The sequence below is a fragment of the Rhinatrema bivittatum genome, chromosome 8 (assembly GCF_901001135.1).
Source record: "Rhinatrema bivittatum chromosome 8, aRhiBiv1.1, whole genome shotgun sequence".
NCBI lineage: Eukaryota > Metazoa > Chordata > Amphibia > Gymnophiona > Rhinatrematidae > Rhinatrema > Rhinatrema bivittatum.
This window is the reverse complement of record NC_042622.1, coordinates 222,110,673-222,134,089: the sequence shown is the minus strand read 5'-3', so window position 1 is coordinate 222,134,089 and position 23,417 is coordinate 222,110,673. Positions and strand designations below refer to the sequence as shown.

At 45.2% G+C, this 23,417-nt stretch overlaps 1 protein-coding gene across 1 annotated transcript in view; it reads right to left on the bottom strand.

Annotated features, from left to right (window-relative positions):
- Positions 1 to 23,417, bottom strand: part of MIER2 (MIER family member 2) — a 257,039-nt gene that overhangs the window by 138,337 nt on the left and 95,285 nt on the right. The gene's annotated exons all lie outside the window — the stretch shown is intronic.

Sequence of the window (23,417 nt, the reverse complement as noted above, 5' to 3'; positions counted from 1 at the left end):
TGTGACAGGGGCTGACCAATGGCACAGCAGCCCCTGTGACACAGGCTATCGGCGCCGTATGGAAATCGCAAAGGAGCGCAGGGATGGCTTCCTGACTCCCCGCTGAACCACCAGGGAGTTTTGGTAAGTCTTGGGGGGGGAGATTAAGGACGGTGGGGGTTTAAAGTAAGTCTTGGGGGGGAGATTAAGGACGGTGGGGGTTTAAACGTATGGACAGATCCACAACTTATGGATTTCTCCATACTTCCATATTGAATGGAATCGACCCTCACCTTCAACGTATCAACGTTTCAACGAAAACATTTTGCCTGCATATCCCTACAGTTTAATGCTTAATATTATTTGTTTGATTTGACATTGTTAAATAAAATTTGCTATGTATATATTTTCAATGCAGCCTTGCCTTCTTTTTATTGTATTGATCTACGTTGCTAGGTTTTTGGCCCATTTGCAAGTTTCTTTTGCCACACCCCTGCTCTCTCCTTTCATTGAATGTGTTTGCTCACCTTTCCACAATTTGGGTGTAATATTATTTGTCTACCATGTAAAATTCCCTTTTTTTAAATCTTTTTTTTCTGATCTTGAGCTGGACAGCAGCAGCAGTATAACCATGCACCCCAGCCCCCTATAGACACCAGCACCTGGAGCTGACCTGGGGGGGGGGGGGGTGTCCCAGAGTCAATACAAGCTGAGGACGGATACTGCTGCTGAATGTCCCTGAGAGAGACAGAGCTGTGAGCTGACAAGGACAGACAGATAGAGTTTTTAAAGCTGACAGAGCAAGTGGTACCAGAGACAGTCTCAGCTCTGTAGCCCAATGTTAAGCAGCCGCAGCCAGGAGTACAGTCTGAGCTGATCTTAATACTCTCACAGCCGACTGAGACAGATGCAGCATTCAGCTCTGCAGAACAGAAGAAATTGCCATGCTGGGTCAGACCAAGGGTCCATCAAGCCCAGCATCCTGTTTCCAACAGAGGCCAAACCAGGCCACAAGAACCTGGCAAGTACTCAAATACCAAGAAGATCCCATGCTACTGATGCAATTAATAGCAGTGGCTATTCCATAAGTAAACTTGTTTAATAGCAGTTAATGGACTTCTCCCCCAATAACTTATCCAAACCTTTTTTGAACCCAGCTACACTAACTGCACTAACCACATCCTCTGGTTTAAAAACCAGTTGGCGTTACTGTGAAATTCCTTTTCTTCGTCCCCTGCATGTTGTTCTGCAGTTTATTTAAAATCCTTTATGTTCACTGTTCTACCTTCATAACAAGCTCTGGTTTAGCACTCTGTATCCTAGGTAAGTGAGTTGCTCCGTGATTCTTGTATTTTTTGGATGAACAGTCTTTATTTTTCTGGGTACTGAGAAACCCCATGTTTGGGGGTCACACTGTCCCCAGAAAACCCTCATGAAGGAGCAGGTGATACAGACTTGCCCCAGATCCAAGTGGAAACTCAGTTGATGGGGGTGGGTGGGAGGTTGTCAGGAGAGAGGCACAAGTGCAGGAGCAGGCAAGGCCTCTGCAGGGCTTGCTGGGACCCTCGAGTGAGTTAAAGTTTAACCTCTGAATGTAAGGGGGAGCAGCTCTTGCTGTGCTTCTGCTATGAATGTTTTATCCCGAGGAGGTGGAAGAAGAGATGTCACTGTGTGTGTTTGTGGCTTTGAATGGCTGTATGTGTTTAGGGGGTGTCTGGGACAGGGGGAACTGTTGAAAAGATGGGTCATAATGGTTGTTTAATTAGCCAATATGTTGCTATGGCTGCTTTTGATACTAACGTGTGTTATTCTGCATCTACTGATTCAATAAAGATGAAATTAGAAAGAAAAACAATACCCCTGCTTGCTTTTTGTTTGGGCACTTTAAGGGAAAACTCTGCATATAGTTCCCTACTCTGTCCTAACCCCAAACCAGAAATATTTGCAAAATTACACAGGGAAAGCATGCCTTTTTGTATGCTCCTACTTTTACTGGTGTAGAGAATGGACAATAATCAAACAGCCCATTTCTGTGGATAAAAGAGCGCTTTACCCCCGGAAATGGCTTTCATTATTGTCCTAACTGTATATAATGGCGATGTGCATTGGGCCTTACACATTTTAAAGTCTGAACCTTTCTTTAACAGATCAAATTAAGAAATGAGCCATCAAGAGGACTGAGTGACCTCACCCCTTTCCCTCCCTCATTTGCAACCCCTCCTATCCCAAGCGTTCTCCTCCTCCACTTAACAACACCCTGTTCCCTTCCATGTGCTGATCCCTCGGCTCCCCTGCCCCCACTCCTCTTACCCCTCCCATACTTCCTCTTGCCCCTGTCTCCATGTGAGCCTTCCCTCACTTTCACCCCTTCTGCTCTAACCTCCCATTCCCATGAAAGATGCTCCCTATTCACTTTCTCACGTGTCCCGCTCCCAGGCCACTTCCATCCAGGATGCCCTTCCCTTTGTCCTTTATTGATAAGACAACATGATATAATCAGCAAATAGTATTAACGTAATACATGTCCTGCATGTAAACCTGTCGTGCATCATGGATAACCGATAAGTAAGAGTGAGAGCAAAGTGTAAAAGAACGTACGGTACATTACAACAATGAGGAGGTGGATTGCTAAAACTGAATGCAATAAAGTAGTGTATGATAAAAAAAGGGACGCTGGGTCAATTTTTCCATTTAGTCTACAACCCGGGTTCAAATATTTTTTCCCCCTATTTCTTCCCCCCCCCCCCCGTTAAACTGCAAACCCAGCCACTAAAGGTGGACAGAAGAATAAGATTAAGAGCTGTGTGTTACCAGAACACAACAACAAATGATAACCCTTTCTCAACGTGCAGAGACCCCGCTTCCTCAAAGATAACGTCCCAAGGAACCACGATCAGAGGAGTTAGTGAGCAGCGTGGCAAGGCATGCTACGTATCTCTAGCCCACGGTGTTTGACTGGCCCCTCTCTTTCCAGGTTAGGCAAGGCTGCCACACTTTTTCAAAACTATGAAAGCAGTCACATCTGATAGCTGTTAACCTCCCCATATAAAATACTGTTTCCAACCAGGACAGAAAGTGGGTCAAGGATGGCGCGTCAGCCTTGCGCCACCAGAGAGCAATTTGGCATGTGGCAGCAGAGAAGACCTGTTGTATCCATCTTAACACAGGTTTAGAGCTAGTAATAAACATACTTTGGATCTGCAGGTATAGTTAATCCTGCCGCCTGGTGAATAAAGTCTCGGACATCCTCCCACAACTCTGACACCTTCGGACAATCCCACCACATGTGCAGGAAAGTCCCAATTTGTCCGCACCCTTTCCAGCAGTAGAGGCGCTGTAAATCTGAAAAGGGTAAACGTTTCTGTCTATCCCACAATTGTTCCCATTTATAGAGGCCTTGAGTTCCCCATCTGGTAACTACACTTAAGAACATAAGAACATGCCATACTGGGTCAGACCAAGGGTCCATCAAGCACAGCATCCTGTTTCCAACAGTGGCCAATCCAGGCCATAAGAACCTGGCAAGTACCCAAAAACTAAGGGGTAGATTTTCAAATAGCGCGAATTGGCCTACTTTTGCTGGCGCATCAGGCGCAAGCAAAAGTAAGCTGGATTTTAGTAGATACACGCGGAGCCGTGCGTATCTGCTAAAAACCTGGATCGGCGCGCACAAGGCTATCGATTTCGTATAGCCGGCGCGCGCCGAGCCGCGCAGCCTACCCCCGTTCCCTCCGAGGCCGCTCCGAAATCGGAGCGGCCTCGGAGGGAACTTCCTTTTGCCCTCCCCTCACCTTCCCCTCCCTTCCCCTACCTAACCCACCCGCCCGGCCCTGTCTAAACCCCCCCCCTTACCTTTGTCGAGGGATTTACGCCTCCCAGAGGGAGGCGTAAATCCCCGTGCGCCAGCGGGCCTCTGGTGCGCCGGGACGCGACCTGGGGGCGGCCACGCCCCCGGACCACCCCGGGCCGTAGCCACGCCCCCGTACCCGCCCCCAAAACGCTGCCGACACGCCCCCTAAACGCCGCGACGACCGGGCCCGCCCCCCGACACGCCCCCCTCGGAGAACCCCGGGACTTACGCGAGTCCCGGGGCTCTGCGCGCGCCGGTAGGCCTATGTAAAATAGGCTCACCGGCGCGCAGGGCCCTGCTCGCCTAAATCCGCCCAGATTTGGACAGATTTAGGCGAGCAGGGCTCTGAAAATCCGCCCCTAAGTCTATTCCATGTAACCATTGCTAATGGCAGTGGCTATTCTCTAAGTGAACTTAATAGCAGGTAATGGACTTCTCCTCCAAGAACTTATCCAATCCTTTTTTAAACACAGCTATACTAACTGCACTAACCACATCCTCTGGCAACAAATTCCAGAGTTTAATTGTGCATTGAGTAAAAAAGAACTTTCTCCGATTAGTTTTAAATGTGCCCCATGCTAACTTCATGGAATGCCCCCTAGTCTTTCTACTATTCGAAAGAGTAAATAACCGATTCACATCTACCCGTTCTAGACCTCTCATTATTTTAAAAACCTCTATCATATCCCCCCTCAGTCATCTCTTCTCCAAGCTGAAAAGTCCTAAACTCTTTAGTCTTTCCTCATAGGGGATTTGTTCCATTCCCCTTATCATTTTGGTAGCCCTTCTCTGTACCTTCTCCATCGCAATTATATCTTTTTTGAGATGCGGCAACCAGAATTGTACACAGTATTCAAGGTGCGGTCTCACCATGGAGCGATACAGAGGCATTATGACATTTTCCGTTTTATTCACCATTCCTTTTCTAATAATTCCTAACATTCTGTTTGCTTTTTTGACTGCCGCAGCACACTGCACCGACAATTTCAATGTGTTATCCACTATGACACCTAGATCTCTTTCTTGGGTTGTAGCACCTAATATGGAACCCAACATTGTGTAATTATAGCATGGGTTATTTTTCCCTATATGCATCACCTTGCACTTATCCACATTAAATTTCATCTGCCATTTGGATGCCCAATTTTACAGTCTCACAAGGTCTTCCTACAATTTATCACAATCTGCTTGTGATTTAACTACTCTGAACAATTTTGTGTCATCTGCAAATTTGATTATCTCACTCGTCGTATTTCTTTCCAGATCATTTATAAATATATTGAACAGTAAGGGTCCCAATACAGATCCCTGAGGCACTCCACTATCCACTCCCTTCCACTGAGAAAATTGCCCATTTAATCCTACTCTCTGTTTCCTGTCTTTTAGCCAGTTTGCAATCCATGAAAGGACATCGCCACCTATCCCATGACTTTTTACTTTTCCTAGAAGCCTCTCATGAGGAACTTTGTCAAACGCCTTCTGAAAATCCAAGTATACTTTATCTACCGGTTCACCTTTATCCACATGTTTATTAACTCCTTCAAAAAAGTGAAGCAGATTTGTGAGGCAAGACTTGCCCTGGGTAAAGCCATGCTGACTGTTCCATTAAACCATGTCTTTCTATATGTTCTGTGATTTTGATGTTTAGAACACTTTCCACTATTTTTCCTGGCACTGAATTCAGGCTAACCTGTCTGTAGTTTCCCGGATCGCCCCTGGAGCCCTTTTTAAATATTGGGGTTACATTTGATATCCTCCAGTCTTCAGGTACAATGGATGATTTTAATGATAAGTTACAAATTTTTACTAATAGGTCTGAAATTTCATTTTTTAGTTCCATCAGAACTCTGGGGTGTATACCATCCGGTCCAGGTGATTTACTACTCTTCAGTTTGTCAATCAGGCCTACCACATCTTCTAGGTTCACCGTGATTTGATTCAGTCCATCTGAATCATTACCCATGAAAACCTTCACCATTACGGGTACCTCCCCAACATCCTCTTCAGTAAACACCGAAACAAAGAAATCATTTAATCTTTCCGCGATGGCCTTATCTTCTCTAAGTGCCCCTTTAACCCCTCGATCATCTAACGGTCCAACTGACTCCCTCACAGGCTTTCTGCTTCGGATATATTTAAAAAAGTTTTTACTGTGAGTTTTTGCCTCTACAGCCAACTTCTTTTCAAATTCTTTTCAAATTATCTTGGTTCAGTACCCGGTGGAAATGATTTGTCATACAGAAAGGATGTTAAATGATATACCCCTTTATCTCCTACCAGTCTAGTTTTCCACTTTTCCCATATTTGAAATAACAGCTGCATAAAGGGAGAGAGGTCCTTGAACTCGCTACGTCCCTTCTGCCATGCCCTAATGTGAAGGGGAAGCTGATGACTTGCAGGAGAGTCTATCCTGGCCCATGGTTTAAGTTTGAGTGGATCCCCTGATTGGCACTTAAGAAACGCGCTCAGCTGGGAGCAATGTTCCCTCTAATTTCTGACATGCTATGTGCGCAAAAATTTTGTTGTGTGCAACTTTTACGAAACTTAACTTAATGTTGTGCATCCAAACTTACAACTCAGCCTAGTGGAGTTAAAAAAGAAGTGAAGACCAAGTGAAATGTTAACATGTTTATATACTTCTTATATACTTCTTAACTAAAGAGGCTACTAAGGTATAGCAAGTAGAAAGCATTAGGGATGTGAATCGTTTTTCAACTATTTAGATTATTGTCCCGATAAGGTTTAAACCGTCATTAATCGGTAAAGAGTGCGATACAATAGAAATTTCCCTGATTTATCATGAAAAATTGTTTTTTTTGTTAGCGTGCAGTAACGGGTATCAGGGATAGGGCACTGCATGCAGGAAGATCACAATACTCCCGGTATCAGGGATAGGGCTTTGCAAGTTAGAAGATCACAGCTCTCGAGATCCTGCACAGGGCAGTGCAGAGAGGAAGATCACATCACTCCCGGTATCAGGGATAGGGCACTGTATGCAGGAAGATCACAACACTCCTGGTATCAGGGATAGGGCATTGCAAGTTAGAAGATCACAGCTCTCGAGATCCTGCACAGGGCAGTGCAGAGAGGAAGATCACATCACTCCCGGTATCAGGGATAGGGCACTGTGTGCAGGAAGATCACAACACCCCCGGTATCAGGGATAGGGCACTGAGTGCAGGAAGATCACAACATCCCCGGTATCAGGGATAGGGCACTGCATGCAGGAAGATCACAACACTCCCGGTATCAGGGATAGGGCACTGCATGCAGGAGGATCACAACACTCCCGGTATCAGGGATAGAGCATTGCAAGGAAGAAGATCACAGCTCTCGAGATCCTGCACAGGGCACTGCATGCAGGAAGATCACAACACTCCCAGTATCAGGGATAGGGCACTGCATGCAGGAAGATCACAACACCCCCAGTATCAGGGATAGGGCACTGCATGCAGGAAGATCACAACACCCCCGGTATAAGGGATAGGGCACTGCGTGCAGGAAGATCACAACACTCCCAGTATCAGGGATATGGCACTGCGTGCAGGAAGATCACAACACCCCCGGTATCAGGGATAGGGCACTGCATGCAGGAAGATCACAACACCCCCGGTATCAGGGTTAGGGCACTGCATGCAGGAAGATCACAATACTCCCGGTATCAGGGTAGGGCACTGTGTGCAGGAAGATCACAACACTCCCGGTATCAGGGATATGGCACTGAGTGCAGGAAGATCACAACACCCCCGGTATCAGGGATAGGGCACTGCATGCAGGAAGATCACAACACTCCCGGTATCAGGGATAGGGTACTGTGTGCAGGAAGATCACAACACCCCCAGTAACAGGGATAGGGCACTGCGTGCAGGAAGATCACAACACTCCCGGTATCAGGGATATGGCACTGCATGCAGGAAGATCACAACACTCCCGGTATCAGGGATAGGGCACAAGTTCTAGTCACATTGACTGATCACATTACTTTTTTTGTCAAGCTACCAACCGTTTCCATTTCCCATCCCCCATATATTGCCAGTGGGAACCTTGGTAACATCAATAAATAAGAGGGCAGCCAATAGGAATACATATTCATTCCTAAACTGACCTTAACTGCCCTGAAAAGTGTCAAATTGTATCATTTTCTGTTAGCGCGCACTAACAATGGTTAGCGCGCACTAACAATGGTTAGCGCGCACTAACTCCCTGTTAGCGCGCACTAACTCCCGTTAGCGCGCACTAACTCCCGTTAGTGCGCACTAATCGGAAAAACCGAATTTTTTACTAAAAAATCGTGCCAAACACAATTTTCTTCTCCTGCCAGATGATTTTGATCGTTAAGACGATCGGGCACACGATTCACATCCCTAGTGCTCCAGAATAGGAGTTTTCTAATCAATTGTCTTAAAACTTGTGAGAAAAGTTCAACAGAAGAGGATAAAAACTCTAAGGTATCTGGAAATACTGATGAGACTGGATAGTGGCACAAAAAGAGGCATGAGTAGTCCACAGTCCTTGCTGCAAGAAAGCACTTCAATCTCAGACACATAAGTATAAAAAACCCTCCCAAAGATGAACTGGGCCTCTTCAAATCACCCGAAATCCAAATCTGTCTGGTCTACACACCCCCAGGCCTACTAGAGCACGACCCATCACCATTATTTATTTATTTATTTAAAAACTTTTCTATACCATCATTTAGTGATATACCATCATTTAGTGATATACCATCATTTAGTGATATACCATCACAACGGTTTACAAATAGGCACATAAATAAATTCAAAATGGATTGTACTTTAACCAGAGGGTGCCGCAGTTATTCAGATACATGATTCAATATTATAAGCTATATGTAAATAGAATTCATTTCAGAAAACATAAACATTGAAATCCCAGCAGTCATACTCGAAGATTTTAACCTCCATGTAGACTCCACCCACCTATCCCCCTCATGCGACACCTTCCTCAACTTGCTCCAAGCCATTGGCTTTAGACAAATCATTGCAAACCCCACTCACAAAGCCAGTCATATTCTAGACCTCATATTCATCAACTCTAGCATCTCCGCACCTAACTCACCTGCCTGCACCCCCGTACCATGGTCAGATCATGTCCTCATCAACACCCATCTATCCATAAACAGCCTAAAACCTAGAAACACCAGCCCCAGACATACTTTCACCTACAGAAAACCCTGCACTTCTGAGGACCTCATAACAGCCCTCTCCATATCCCTCCCGAATCTCAACTGTTCCTCCCCAGAAGCTGCCCTCAGCTCCTGGAACAATCTCACCCTTAACATAGCCAATGAACTATGTCCCCTTATCAGCCAAGAAACACATTGTACCCCAAAAAACCCCCCTTGGTACACACCTGAACTCAAAACTATGAAAACCAATCTCTGTATGAAAGAAAGAAACTGGCGCAAAAACCCCTCCCCGCATCTAGCGGCCATATACAAATCCTCCCTACACACCTACAGACTTGCCACTCTCAATGCGAAACGAGATTTCTTTGCAGCCAAAATACACAATTACATGTACAACCCCAAAGCTCTATTCTCCTTTGTCTCTGACCTTACGAAACCTACACCCCCCAGCATCCCTGACAAGGAAGCCCCCCAAAAAAGTGAAGAGCTTCCCTCATTTTTCCACAATAAAATAGCAAACATCCTTCGTAGATTCCCCAACAACCCCCTTTCCGTACCCATCACCTCCACCACTACCAACACCAATCTTAGCTCCCTTGACCTTACCTCTTCAAAGGAAATAGAATCGATCCTAAAAAAACTTAAACCAGCTTCTCACCCCACTGACACCATCCCCACAAGAACGCTCTTATCTATTCCCAACGCCATAGCGAAACCTTTAGCTGACATTATCAATTGTTCCCTAACCTCGGGCTTAGTCCCAGACTCTCTGAAACATGCAATTGTCAAACCCCTCATCAAAAAACCCTCTCTGGACCCCCAAGACCCTTCGAACTACCGCCCCATTTCCAATCTTCCATTTATCGCCAAAATTATGGAAAAAGTGGTTAATACTCAACTCATGGACTACCTTGATGATAACAATATCCTCCACCCATCCCAGTTTGGCTTTCGAAAAAATCTAAACACGGAAATCCTCCTCCTTGCCCTCTCAGACACCCTTCTCTTAGGCATGGGCCAAGGACAAAGCTACATTCTGGCACTCCTTGACATCTCCGCCACATTCGATGCCATCAGTCACAACCTCATGCTTTCCCACCTCGCCGAAATTGGCATCTCTGGTACAGCCCTGCTCTGGTTCGCCTCATACCTAGCCAACAGAAAATTTTCTGTTAAAATCGGCAATGCAGAGTCCCCCCACCACCCCTTTTCTCAAGGAGTCCCACAAGGCTCTTCCCTCTCATCTACTCTATTTAATATTTACCTCCTTCCCCTCTGCCACCTCCTAACCAATCTGGCGCTCAAATTTTTCATCTACGCCGATGACGTACAAATCATCATCCCTATACAAAGCTCCTTAACAGACACCCTCAATTTCTGGGACAAATGCCTCAACTCGATAAACAACCTCCTCTCAACCCTCCAACTAGCCCTGAATTCCTCAAAAACAGAGCTACTACTCATAACCAACTATCAAATCCTGAAGCCGGCACTTGCAAATGACCCCGCTTTCAACTCCATTGCCACTCAACTCTGCGCACGAGACCTAGGAGTCCAAATTGACCAATCCCTAAACTTTAAAAAACACATTAACAAAGTACTGAAGGAAGGATTTTTTAAACTCAATGTCATGAAAAAGCTTAAACCCCTTCTCCACTCCCAAGATCTCTGCACTGTCATTCAGTCAACCCTCATATCTAGACTCGACTACTGTAATTCCCTCCTCCTTGGCCTCCCCTACACTACCATCAGACCCCTACAAATGCTGCAGAACACGGCAGCAAGAATCATCGCCCATGCATGCAAATCAGACCACATCACCCCTATCCTTAAAGACCTACACTGGCTCCCCGTTCCCTCCCGTATCCTCCACAAAACACTGACCATCATTCACAAATCCATCTATTCACATAACTCTAACTGGCTAGGCGAACCTTTCACTCTCGCTCAACCTAGCCACCCCACTCGAACCAATCGTTTGGGTATGCTCCAAATATCCTCGCTCAAAAAAGCACACCTTTCCTCAACAAGAGACAGAGCCTTGTCTATTGCGGGCCCCACCTGTTGGAACAAACTACCTCCAAACCTCCGTCTTGAGCCCTGCCCCAAAAATTAAAAAAAAATAAATTAAAGACCTGGCTATTTAAACAGGCATACCCAGAATAGGACCCACTCCAGCCTCTCCCCCCCCCCCCCCTTCTGCTTTGACTCGGATATGATCACCTTGCCTTGCCTTGTCTACCTATCTGTAACGCACTCTCAGTTTACTATTTAACTATTTAATTACCTTGCATTTGTTGTTGACCTCATTGTTATGCCTTAGTTGTTAACTTTAACCTCTCTCTGCCTCACCCCCTAGTTATCTTCCCTCCCTGTCCCAGTTCCCCCCCCTACCTTGTTCGATGTAATTTCTATCTTTTGTTTTATGTAAACCGATATGATGTTCACACGAATACCGGTATAGAAATGTTGTTAAATAAAAATAAATAAATAAAGGGGTACCAGCATGGCAGAATTTCATCAAATTCATGTGAAAGACTAAAGAAGCAAAAAAAGTGTGAAGAATACCCCAAGACTCTTGAAGAGTTTACCAGCAACAGTGCCATGACCGCTTGATGGCATCTCAAGTAGCAATTAGTATCCTCAGGCAGCATGAAGGCGGAACAGAGCAGAAAAGGTGACAGTAAATCCTCCAATGTAGGCACTGAGACAGGGGCCAAGCAGCACAAAAAAATGGCTTGAAGATTCCAAAGCACCATGAGAGGTGCAAAGCAACACTGACCCCCCTCCCCCCCCTCCCCGCCCCAATTAGCATGGTGTTAGGTCTGGGGTCTGACATCAAGGCAGTGTGGCAAAGAGAATTCTAAGGCCTGGGCATGGAAGTAAAGCTGAGTGGCATAAAGACCCCAAGGTGCAGGGTGGAGTTTAGATTTTCTTATAGAATGGGCTTTGCAAATGAAAATTATATCACATTCAAGGCAATGGTTTATCTAATGAATGTGGTGTGGTTTCCTCACGACTGCTTTATTTATAAACCATTTCCCTCATTATTTAGCTGACCTCAGGCTGTTCCATCTCCTGATTTTCTGGTTTTGCATGAAATATCTCACACTACTCTAACTTATCACATTCAGAACAGCAAAATGATTCATCTTGAGCATTTTTTTTTAACTTATGCTTCTATTTTGTCCTGCAGAATAAGGGATTTTTGGAAAGAAATACCCCAGTATAATCAATCATTCTCAATGGGGGGGTAGGAGAACCAGGCTGACATTTTAGGAGGACAAACTGTAGTGATCGGTGTAATCAGGATTCTTTATTGGTGTTAGCCCGACTCTGGCCGAGTTTCGCTCACACAGGAGCTGCCTCAGGGGCTACTGTACCAATGGTTGCTTGAATGATCTTATATGAATAATATGAGAACTTCACATATCAATTAAGAGTGGCGTTCATTTTTTTTTTTTTTTTTTTAAACATCAATCACACTCTGATTTGCAAAGTTACTGTCTCTACGTTGAGTCAACTTACCATAATTCCAATTAATATAATGTGAAGTTCTCATATTATTCATATAAGATCATTCAAGCAACCATTGGTACAGTAGCCCCTGAGGCAGCTCCTGCGTGAGCAAAACTCGGCCAGAGTCGGGCTAACACCAATAAAGAATCCTGATTACACCGATCACTACAGTCTGTCCTGCTTTTCGGCATTATTGATCGGCTTCCGATTTGTTTCTTGAGATTTTAGGAGGAAAGGAAGAACTATAGAAGTTACAGGTGCCTCTGTGCCCTGGTAGTGAAACAAATGTCTTTTAATGACTTTTTCCAAATGTTTTTTCTGGAGACAAAACAGCCCAGTACAACAAACCAAGAAGAAAGCATGTATGGGAAGAACACCACAAGGTTCCAAAAGAGGACACAAGCAATGTCTTGGCATGTCAAGTGGCAAACTGGCTCCCAAAGTGTCAATAGCATCCTAATTCAGCACTACTTTTCGGTTCTTGCTGTTTTTCCTTTCCCTATCCCTGACAGTATAGATTCTGTCACTGGGATATGAGGATTAAAATTATTTAATATTTTGAAATGATATTGCAATGCCCACTGACTATGCCAGTGCCATGCTGATGTATGTGTGTGGGCAACACAGAGACACTGCTGCACTGAGTGACACACTGCTGGCACTTGTTCTCTAACATTTACAGGTTCCCAATACAGCCTGGTATGATTCAGGCTCCACTCTGCCCTCAATGCTCCCCTTGTGCTCACTGCCAGCAATGTCTACTACCCACTGCCCAGGCAGAGACAAAATCAGTACCAGCTCTGCAAGCAACTCAACAGTTTGTTTCCATTTACCACAAAACAAAATAAAAAGGATCAGTAAGCAATACAAGCCTGATCTGAAACACAGCTTCAGACACAGCGCTACCTCACTGCTTTCCACTTTTGTGTGACTGACTGGCACAGAGACAGACTGTAAAATGGGCAGCAGAAAAAAAAATTGATTGGGAAAGTAAACCTAGGGGGTGCACACTTGTGCACCTTGCGTGCGCCGAGCCCTAGGGGAGTCCTGATGGCTTTCCCTGTTCCCTCCGAGGCTGCTCCAAAATCGGAGCTGTGGGATTGTGAGCTTGGCTCCTGAGAGCTGAAAGAGTATGTCAGGGGTTAAACTCTATCAACACATCCAACTTCCCCTTTCTCGGGCCTACATTGAAGGCAGCAGAATTGTGTAAGCTTTAGCCTGCCACTAGCTGAGACAGGAAATCTGTCTGACAATCTACTTGCACCAGACATGCCTGCACCAGGAATAGAGCTCAAACTGTTGCCTACTTCCTCTTACACTTAGTCAGCTAGTTTAACACATCTTAAACTGCTTCAATGTCCAGTTTATGACCTTTCCCCTCCCGGCCTGCCAGCTTACGCGTAGTCAGCAAAGGGCCAGGAAGGACATTTATGGTATGACGCTGTAACAGCCAATGAATGATATATGTATTTGCAAAGAACCAATGATGTGATGACAAATCTGCATGCTATGCTATGCTATGGAATTATGTACAATAAAAGGAGCCCCAGGGAAGGAGGAGGGGAGGTGACCTTCCCGGGAGCACGCTTCACCACGAATCCTGCCTGATGTGTCTTCATTGCTGCAAAAGGAGCGGTCTCAGAGGGAACTTTCCTTCCACCCCTCCCACCTCCCCCTCCCTAACCCACCCCCCAGCCCTACCTAACCCCGCCCCCAACGTTTGGCAAGTTGTGCCTGCCTCTGGGCAGGCGTAGGTTGCACGCGCCGGCCAAGTGCCGGCGTGCGATCCCCTGGCCTGAGGCTCTACGGAGGCCTCTGGCCACACCCTCTGCCCTGCCCCAGACCGCCCACACCACCACCCCTTTTTTCAAGCCCCGGGAGATACGCCCGTCCCGGGGTTTGCGCGTGTCGCCGGGCCTAGGCAAAATAGGCTCGGTGCGCATAAGGCTTTTAAAATCTGCCCCAGTGTTTTCAGAATACATGCACAGCAAAACTCTGACATGTTCAGTCTTCAAGATCAGGTCACTATATTTGGTGCTCTGCAAGAGGTCCAATTGGAAATTTGCTTTACTGAGATACATCATCCCTGTTGTCTCCTTGACAATATGACCATCCTACTCAGGACTCCTTACTGCCTGTTTTACATTTTGTATCAATTTCTAATTGTATACCTGTTGCTCTTCCTATGATTTCTATGAGTCCATTAATTATAAAGGCCAATAAAAATCAGTGAATGTCAAATGAATGAAATGAATAGGATTCATTTAATTCATGGGGCCCCCTCAAGTTGTTTCAGGGCCCCCAAAAAGAAAATAATTTGCCCCTTTCTGTTTCATTTTTCTATTTCATTTTAAACTAATGTACATGCCTAGAACTGATTAGACTCAATAGATCAAGGGAGCAGACTGCCAAGGAGGTAGCCTTCAGAGGACTAGGAAGATGTCCTAAGAGGCAATGGCTTGATTGAGGAGGGTCTCGATAATCTGAGGGCTAACACTTAGGTGGAGGCCAACCATGTATACAGTCTGGGGCAATCCATGTAAACTTAACAGCTTGGACAGTGATAGAAAAGATGTTTTCCCCCTAGGATTTGGATCAACCTGTATCTGACTCTTCTGATTGAACTTCCTGAAAGACCTGGTATTGCAGGGAATGGAACAGTGTTGCTTTCTGTGGATGAACAGGCTATATGTAAAAAGTAAATGAATTGTTTTACTGCAAGTGTCTGACTGTGGCTGTTTCCAGGGATATAGTAGTGTCAAGGACAGGCCATCTGTAATGGTGAAATCACAGGTGAAGTGGATTTTTTTGGCCCTTTTCAGTAGTGTTTAAGAATCTTCCTAAAGATGTTTGCAATCCATGTGTAAGATTTAAGACTGTGGTGCTCATTTACAGTGACAAGTGTAAAAGTGCCCTGAGATAGCACTAAACAGTGCCTTAATGAGCCCTGGTATTAAAACTTACACCAAGACTATTTACAAACCAGGTGCAAATTAATTATATGGGAAGTAGCTGAGGCACAATTGCAGCTGTTAAATTTTTCTGTGGTGCTATTTATAAAAGCAGAGTAAAGTCATTCTTTTAGTATCTTTTAAAAGTTTGTGGACTCTAGGCAAAATGCGAGAAGGGACACCAGAGTTTTGAGATGTCAGTTTCACTTGTGCTAGGCTATAGGTAAATTTTAATTTAACAATTCCAGAATTAACACCCCTATTCACAAAGGTGCACTAAGAACTAACATGCCAAAATGTGCATTTATTGACAGCAGACTCCATTATTTTCAATGTTGCCTGTTCATTAATAATGTGGACGTCAGTGCATGAACCCTTCGTGATGAGTTTTAAAAGCCTGGTACATGTCAAAGCAGGGAGATACGTGCAGAAACTGGGCCTGTGTGCGCCGTCCGGATTTTAAAAGATGCCTGCATACTCATGTATCTCCTGGTACATACACACAATTTTTTTCTTGAAGAAAGGGACGGGGTGGGTGTTGTCTGGGCAGGGCATGGCTGTTCCAGGATTTATGAATGAAACCAGTGCATAAACATTTATGCACACAAGCACTCGCCGGGGTCCCCTAGCACGTAACTTTACTTCTGCCATGGATGCCGTGCAAGTTCTAAAACCAAAAAAAAAGCTGAACACGTAAGCGGGAGTTTAAGAGTTGGGACTCACAGAATGAAAGGGAGGCTAATTAGCCTAGTGGGGTTAGGAAGTCCTGTCCTTCATCTGGGCGAACTGGGAATGGACAGGGGAAATTGGTAATTGCATCAGCACATGTCTACAAAATGCCCCACTTATGTGGTAGAGGCGCATTTGCGCGCAAATGCACGCATCCATATAAAATTGTACCCACATGTATGTGTGTACTGCCTATTTTATACTATGTACGCATATAGGTGCATATATTATAATATGACCATGTCCTTTGGCGCGAGCTGGCATATGCATGAACATGTGTGTCCGCACGGCTGTTTCAAAGTTACCATCCCTATGTATCTTTGTGAATAGGGCTATAAGTGAGAGGCAAATCTGTACCCTTCAATCATTTTCTCCTCTCACAGACAAAATGATTCATCATCAATCCAAAAATACTTTTATGATGTCTTCTGTGTCTCTCCTTTGTTCACTGTGATCTTTCTTACCCATCCTAAAAAAATCACTATCATTGCAGCCACCTCTTCTGCTCTCTCTGCTTTTGACTTAGCTTCCTGATTCAGCTCCAGTGCACCCAACTTGCCTCTGCTTTTTAAAAATGCAATTCAGTACCTCTAACAGATTCAGTACCTCTAACAACCCTTACTTGCAGTATAATATGCTTGTAAATTTCATGATACAGATTGGCTATACAGCAGCTCAATCAGAATATATTACATTAACTATTTAGCATTTCTCTACCTTGATGTCATATTTAAATAAAGATGCAGAGCTAAGAAGTGAACTGCAACAAGGTTGCAATTTGCAACCTGTTCTAAATCTGTCTTGTGTTCAGGCACTAACAGAGTTGGCGCCAGATATAAATTCACTCATTGGTTTAGCATTGGCAGTAAACAGCTCTAAATAAGAACCTATATATTTTTTTTCTTTGTGTGTTTAGCTCACACCATTTTATTGATAGCTCAAGGCAAGTTACATTTAGGTACAGTAAATATGTTTTAGTCTTATTAAAGGCACATTTTAACTATACTGTGCTATTGTTTCTTATCTCTGTACAGCTCAACAGGATGTCTCTGGAAAGACTTTGTCTCGTGAGTATTTTCCTATTAAAATAATTTTAATTAACTAAAAAAGTCATTTGAGAGTTGGCTATGGTACAGAAGCTTTTTTTTTTTTTGTCCATTCTGCCTTGTGGAGAGACAAAAGAGTATAGTGACATTAACAGAAGGCTTCTCTGCATATTCCATGACCTCTCCAACTATTCAAGCATATGACCAAAACAAATCTCTCATTATGTAGTTGCAGAAGCTATTTTTATTTTTTGGAGAGAAAATTCAGTCTCAAATGAATGAATCACTTGCCCCATATGTGCCTACATTCAAGATGAGCCACTGATGCTTTCTAATTAGAGTTATGGAATACCAAAGTCTAGACATCAGAATTAGGACTTTCTTTACTGGAAAGACTGTGTACAAAAAAGATAACAAATGATGCATATTGACTTCAGTCTTTTGGTTGTCTGTAGTAATGACTATTTTAGAAGATGGCATAATATGTACTGTAATCTGTGGTTAAAATTCATAAAGGTTAAAATATGAAAAAATGTGTATGCCTACTTGGCATGTGCAGAGTCAAAAATATTTTTGGTTCATTCACTTGTTTGCTAGATCATAGTCATTCACTCAGTTTATCATTTGTTTATCATTTGTTCCTTTGTTTATCATTATCGTCAATGGGGGAAGAAGCAATGCAGACTATTTTTGGCTCCTAAATTGGGTTTCTCTAATAATTTTTAATAAAACTGGTGAGTATACCTCATCAGAATGTGAAGGCAATCATCTGCATCAAGAATATGTCAATGTTGCACCAAAGGTGGCATGAGGAATGCACTAACCCACAATGAGGCAAGGAATATCAGTAGTGGCAGGAGTTTTGCAGGGCACCATCAGAGGAGCAAAATAGCATCAAGAGTGGCTGAAACACCTCAAGGCTCCAAAAGTAGGACAAAGGACATCAACAACAATGGCATGAACCTCCAAAGCTGTCAAGAGTGTCAAAGCAGCAACAAGTGTGGCGTGAAGAGCTTAAGAACATAAGAACATAAGAAAATGCCATACCGGGTCAGACCAAGAGTCCATCAAGCCCAGCATCCTGTTTCCAACAGTGGCCAATCCAGGCCATAAGAACCTGGCAAGTACTCAAAAACTAAGTCTATTCCATGTTACCATTGCTAATGGCAGTGGCTATTCTCTAACGCAGTGGTTCTCAACCTTTTTTCTGTCGGGACACACCTGACAGATGGTTCTCACATGCGTGTCACACTGACCCATGATCGTCACAGGGCTAGATGTAAATGTACAGTTTGCATCCACGGGAACCCCCCTGATCCACAATAATGGATGTAAAGCAGAATTATGACATTCCCCATTCAACTCACTCTACTAAAAAGATATTCTGGTTCTGGTGTCATCTCAGTAACAGCAACTCAAACTCCTTCTACTTTCAGGCTCAATAGCCCTACTTATGAAAAGACAGCAGTTTACCACCAATGCATGTCATCTTGAGAAAACGCAACAAATAAGACTGATAAAACACTTACATGCTAGTAAAATATCTCTGTAACAGACACAGAACCGACCTAACATACTCCCAGGATCTGTAGTAACGCACATAAACTAATCCACACACAGTTACACCTGTATTATGGAATACACTCAAACAGGAGCAACCCTATCTATGAAAAGGCAACACTACAAATATTAAATCAGGCCCTAAAAACCAATACACCTCTTATTAGGAAAACAGAACTAGCAAGCAGCTATAGATCTCCACACAGAAATAATTGTAAAACTATACTAATAAGCAGAATAAATGTTTCACAACAACTATGAACAGAACAACATCCAACAATTAAAAACTCATAAAAACTATTAAAAATTCTCCAAACACCAATAAAATATTTCAAAAAAAGCAGACACATCACATAATATTAAATAATTAAAATGGCAGTCAATCAAGAAAAATAAACTTAAAAAGCCACCTTTACTTACCCCCTCCAGCAGCTCTCCTACTCCTCTTCCATGCAGGCTGTAGCACACACCAGAAGCAGCAGTAGTGGCTAAGCTCTATACTCATGGTCCTCTTCCTTAGGGCCCATGTCTCTCACACACACACACCATACCAGTCATGCCCCCATGACCAGTTTCTGTCTCTCACACACCAATCATCTCCCAGTCTTTGACAAACACACCAGTCACCTTACTGAACAGTTTCTCTCATGCCATACACACACACACAGGCTTCCCACTCCCGTGTTCCACTTACATATATGGGCTTCTCACTCTCATAATCACTTCCTCTTTCTCACATACACTCACCAGTCTCTCACTCCCATGCTTGTTCTCTCCACATGCACAGGCTTCTCATTCCCATAATCACTTTCTTTCTCTCACAAATACACACACCAGTCACCTGATCTCTCTCATGCATACACACACACAGGCTTCCCACTCCCATGTTCTCTTTCAGATATACAGGCTTCTCACTCCCATGCTGTATCTCACACACTCCCAGGTTTCTCACTCCCATGCTCACTCTTCACATGCACAGGCTTCTTATTCCCATAATCACTTTCTTTCTCTCTCTCACATACACACAAACACACACCAGTCACCTGATCTCTCTCATGCATATACACACACACATAGGCTTCCCACTCTCATGTTCTCTTTCAGATATACAGGCTTCTCACTCCCATGCTGTGTCTCACACACACACAGGTTTCTCACTCCCATGCCCACTCTTCACCTGCACAGGCTTCTCATTCCCATAATCACTTTCTCTCTCTCTCACACACACCCGTCACCTGATCTCTCTCATGCATACACACACACACAGGCTTCCCACTTCCATGTTCTGTCTTACATACACAGGCTTCTCCCTCCCATGCTGTGTCTCACACACACCCAGGTTCTCACTCCCATGCTCACTCTCTTCACATGCACAGGCTGCTCATTCCCATAATCACTTTCTCTGTTACACACACACACCCAGTCTCTCTCTCATTTCCATGCTCGCTCTCCACGTGCATAGGCTTCTCATTCCCTGAATCACATTCTCTCTCTCTCACATTCACATACACACCAATCACACCGTCACCTTACCAACCAGTCTCTCTCATATACATGCACACACACAGGCTTCCCACTCCCATGCTCTCTCTCACATAATCAGGCTTCTCACTCCCATGCTTTCTTTCACATACACCCCCACAACACCAGGCTTCTTACTCCCATGCTTTCTCACATACCCAGATTTCTCACTTCCATGCTTTTTCTCTCTCTCTCACACACACACACACACACACACACACACACACATCCCTGACTGTCTCACACTCTCACATACACATCAGTCATCTCCTTGAGCAGTCACTTTCATTGTCTCTCACATATACACATACATCAGCTCTCTGACCAGTTTCTCTCAATCACACACATACTCTCGATCAAATACATTCTCTCACTTACACACAGGCTGGCTGGCTGCTTCTCTCTCTTTCTGTCACTCACTTCCTCTCCCCCCCCCCCCCCCCCCCGAGCACAAACGGTAGCTGCTCCTCCAGCCCCCGCAGGCCAAGAAGGAAGAATTCCATCGATCGCGGGAGGCTCATGCTGCTCTCTCCTTTCCCGATTACCGTCTGCTGCAATAGCTTGGGGGCTGATGCAGTGGCGTAGCCAGAATTGATTTTTTGGGTGGGCACAAGGTTAACATGGGTGGGCTGTAGGCATGCAGGTCTACTAGTTGTTTTTTTACTGATAAATAATGCCAAATTATGCAGCATAGCATTCACATCTACGCCTAAGTATGAGGTTTACTTAATGATACAAACATAATTCACGGTGATTTGTGGTACTTTAGCCTTCTTATTATTACGATTTTATACACGGCTCCTACCTGTCCATAAATTTTGAGAGAGCGGTTGTGTTGCTTATATTTAAATTGCTAACATCTCAAAATATAGATATATATTTTTACCTTTGTTGTCTGATCTTTGTATTTTTCTAATCAGTTGGTCCTGGTCTCTTTTTCCCATTTTTTCCCTTATAGCTCATTTCCTAATTCCTTTTCAGTGTCTTTCTTCTATTACTGTCTTCTTCCCTTCCACACACACACACACACACACACACATACACGCTTTCTCTCACAGACTCCCTCTCACACACTCAAGCTCTCACTCTCATATGCTCTCCCCCCCCCCCCCCCACAAGCTCACATTCTCTGCAGACACACATACAAGTTCTCACTTTCTCACCCCTCCCCAGGCTTATATTCTTATGCTCACACAGGCGCACATCCAGGCACCCATTCTCACCCACACACATAAACCCAGACTCCCATTCTCACCCACACCCATGCTCCCAGTCTCACCCACACATATTCAAGCTCCCATTCTCATCCATACATATACACATTTAAGGTCCTATTCTCACCCACACATACACATATTCAAGCACCCATTCTTATCCACACATTCAAGCTCCCATTCTCACCCACCCACAAACCCAGGCTCCCATTCTCAACCACACATACACACATTCGAGCTCCCATTCACCCACATATTCAAGCTTCCATTCTCACCCACATACACACCCAGGCTCCAGTTTTCACCCACACACACTCCCATTCTCATCCACACATACACATTCAAGCATGTGCACAGCTTCCGCTTTCTCCCCCAAAGCAGGAAGATCAGCTGCCTCTCCTGCTGCCACCGGCCTCCTGCTATCTTCGGGCGTCGGGCCGTACGGCCAGCCGAACTTCCTGTTGGGGGGGGGGGGAGCGGAAGCGCAGCGCACAACGTCCGCTTCCTCCCTCCCCCCCCCCAAGCAGGAAGATCGGCGGGCCATACAGCCCGACGCCCGAAGATAGCAGGAGGCCGGTGGCAGCAGGAGAGGCAGCTGATCTTCCTCCATTGGGGAGAGGAAGCGGAAGCTGTGCGCGGCGCTTCCGCTCCCCCACCCCCAAACAGGAAGTTCGGCGGGCCGTTTGGCCCGAAGATAGCAGGAGAACGGGTGGCAGCAGGAGAGGCAGCTGATCTTCCTGCATTGGGGGGAGGAAGCGGAAACTGCGCGCGGCGCTTCCGCTCCCCCCCAACAGGAAGACCGGTTGGCCATACGGCCGCAGCAGCACTTCCCCATGTGTGTGGTGATGGCGCGCGAGGCGTGGGTTCTCTTGTTCGCTGTCGCGGGGATGGGATCCCGCGACAGCCTTGCAGTTCCGGTGCCAGTTGGGTGGGCACCTGCCCACCCAGGCCCACCCGTGGCTACGCCACTGGGCCGATGCTGCAGTGGCCGCTGCTAGTTTATCACGCGGCACGGCCTTTCTTCTTCCCGCGCACCACTTCCTGTTCCGGGTCCGGGGGGGGGGGGGGGAAATGCAGGTGCGGGAAGAAGAAAAGGCCAGCCGCGGATGCCACAGCTTTTTTTTTTTTTTTTGCACCGCTGCCGTTCCCGCTGGGCTTGAACGAGCTGATAGCCCGGCGGCAACGGCAGCAGGGAAGAACGAGCAGCGGGAGGGACCGGGAGCCACGCGACACCCCTGCCGGTGCTTGGCGACACACTGGGGTGTTGCGACACACCGGTTGAGAACCGCTGGTCTGGACAATCTAATCAAGAAACAGTAAATTTGGTCAAGCAGATTTGCTAAGCCTGTTCATCCAGTAGTTTACTCTCCATGGTGGGGTCTGGGTTGCTTATTTAGTAAATGCTACACTTCAGACCTCTGCTTGGGACTCCCCGTGTATCATGGTTAATTCAGCCCTGCTTGTTGACAGAGAAAACAAGTTTGTTTACCATAAACAGGGTTCTCCACAGACAGCAGGATGAATTAGCCATGCTAAATACATGTCCCTCTTCCTGGAGAGTCTACTACCTAGCTAGACTTGCTCTAAAATCGATTGAGATACTCATGAGGCAACACCTGCAAACAAACTCCTGCACATGCTCAGCAGAGCTAAAGCTCAATGAGCTAAGAGAGAGTGGTCCATTTGGTGCCATCAGATGACATCATCCACACGTCTTGGCTAATTCATCTTGTTTTTTATGGAGAACACTGTTTACTATAAGCAGTCTTGCTATTCTGTACTAGTTATTTCGGTCACTTTTGAACCCGAGTCTTCACCTGCTATATAGATTATAATGTCAACTACCGATTTTACAGATAACAAAGTCAAATAAAAAAAACCCCCTTCGTAAACTTAAGG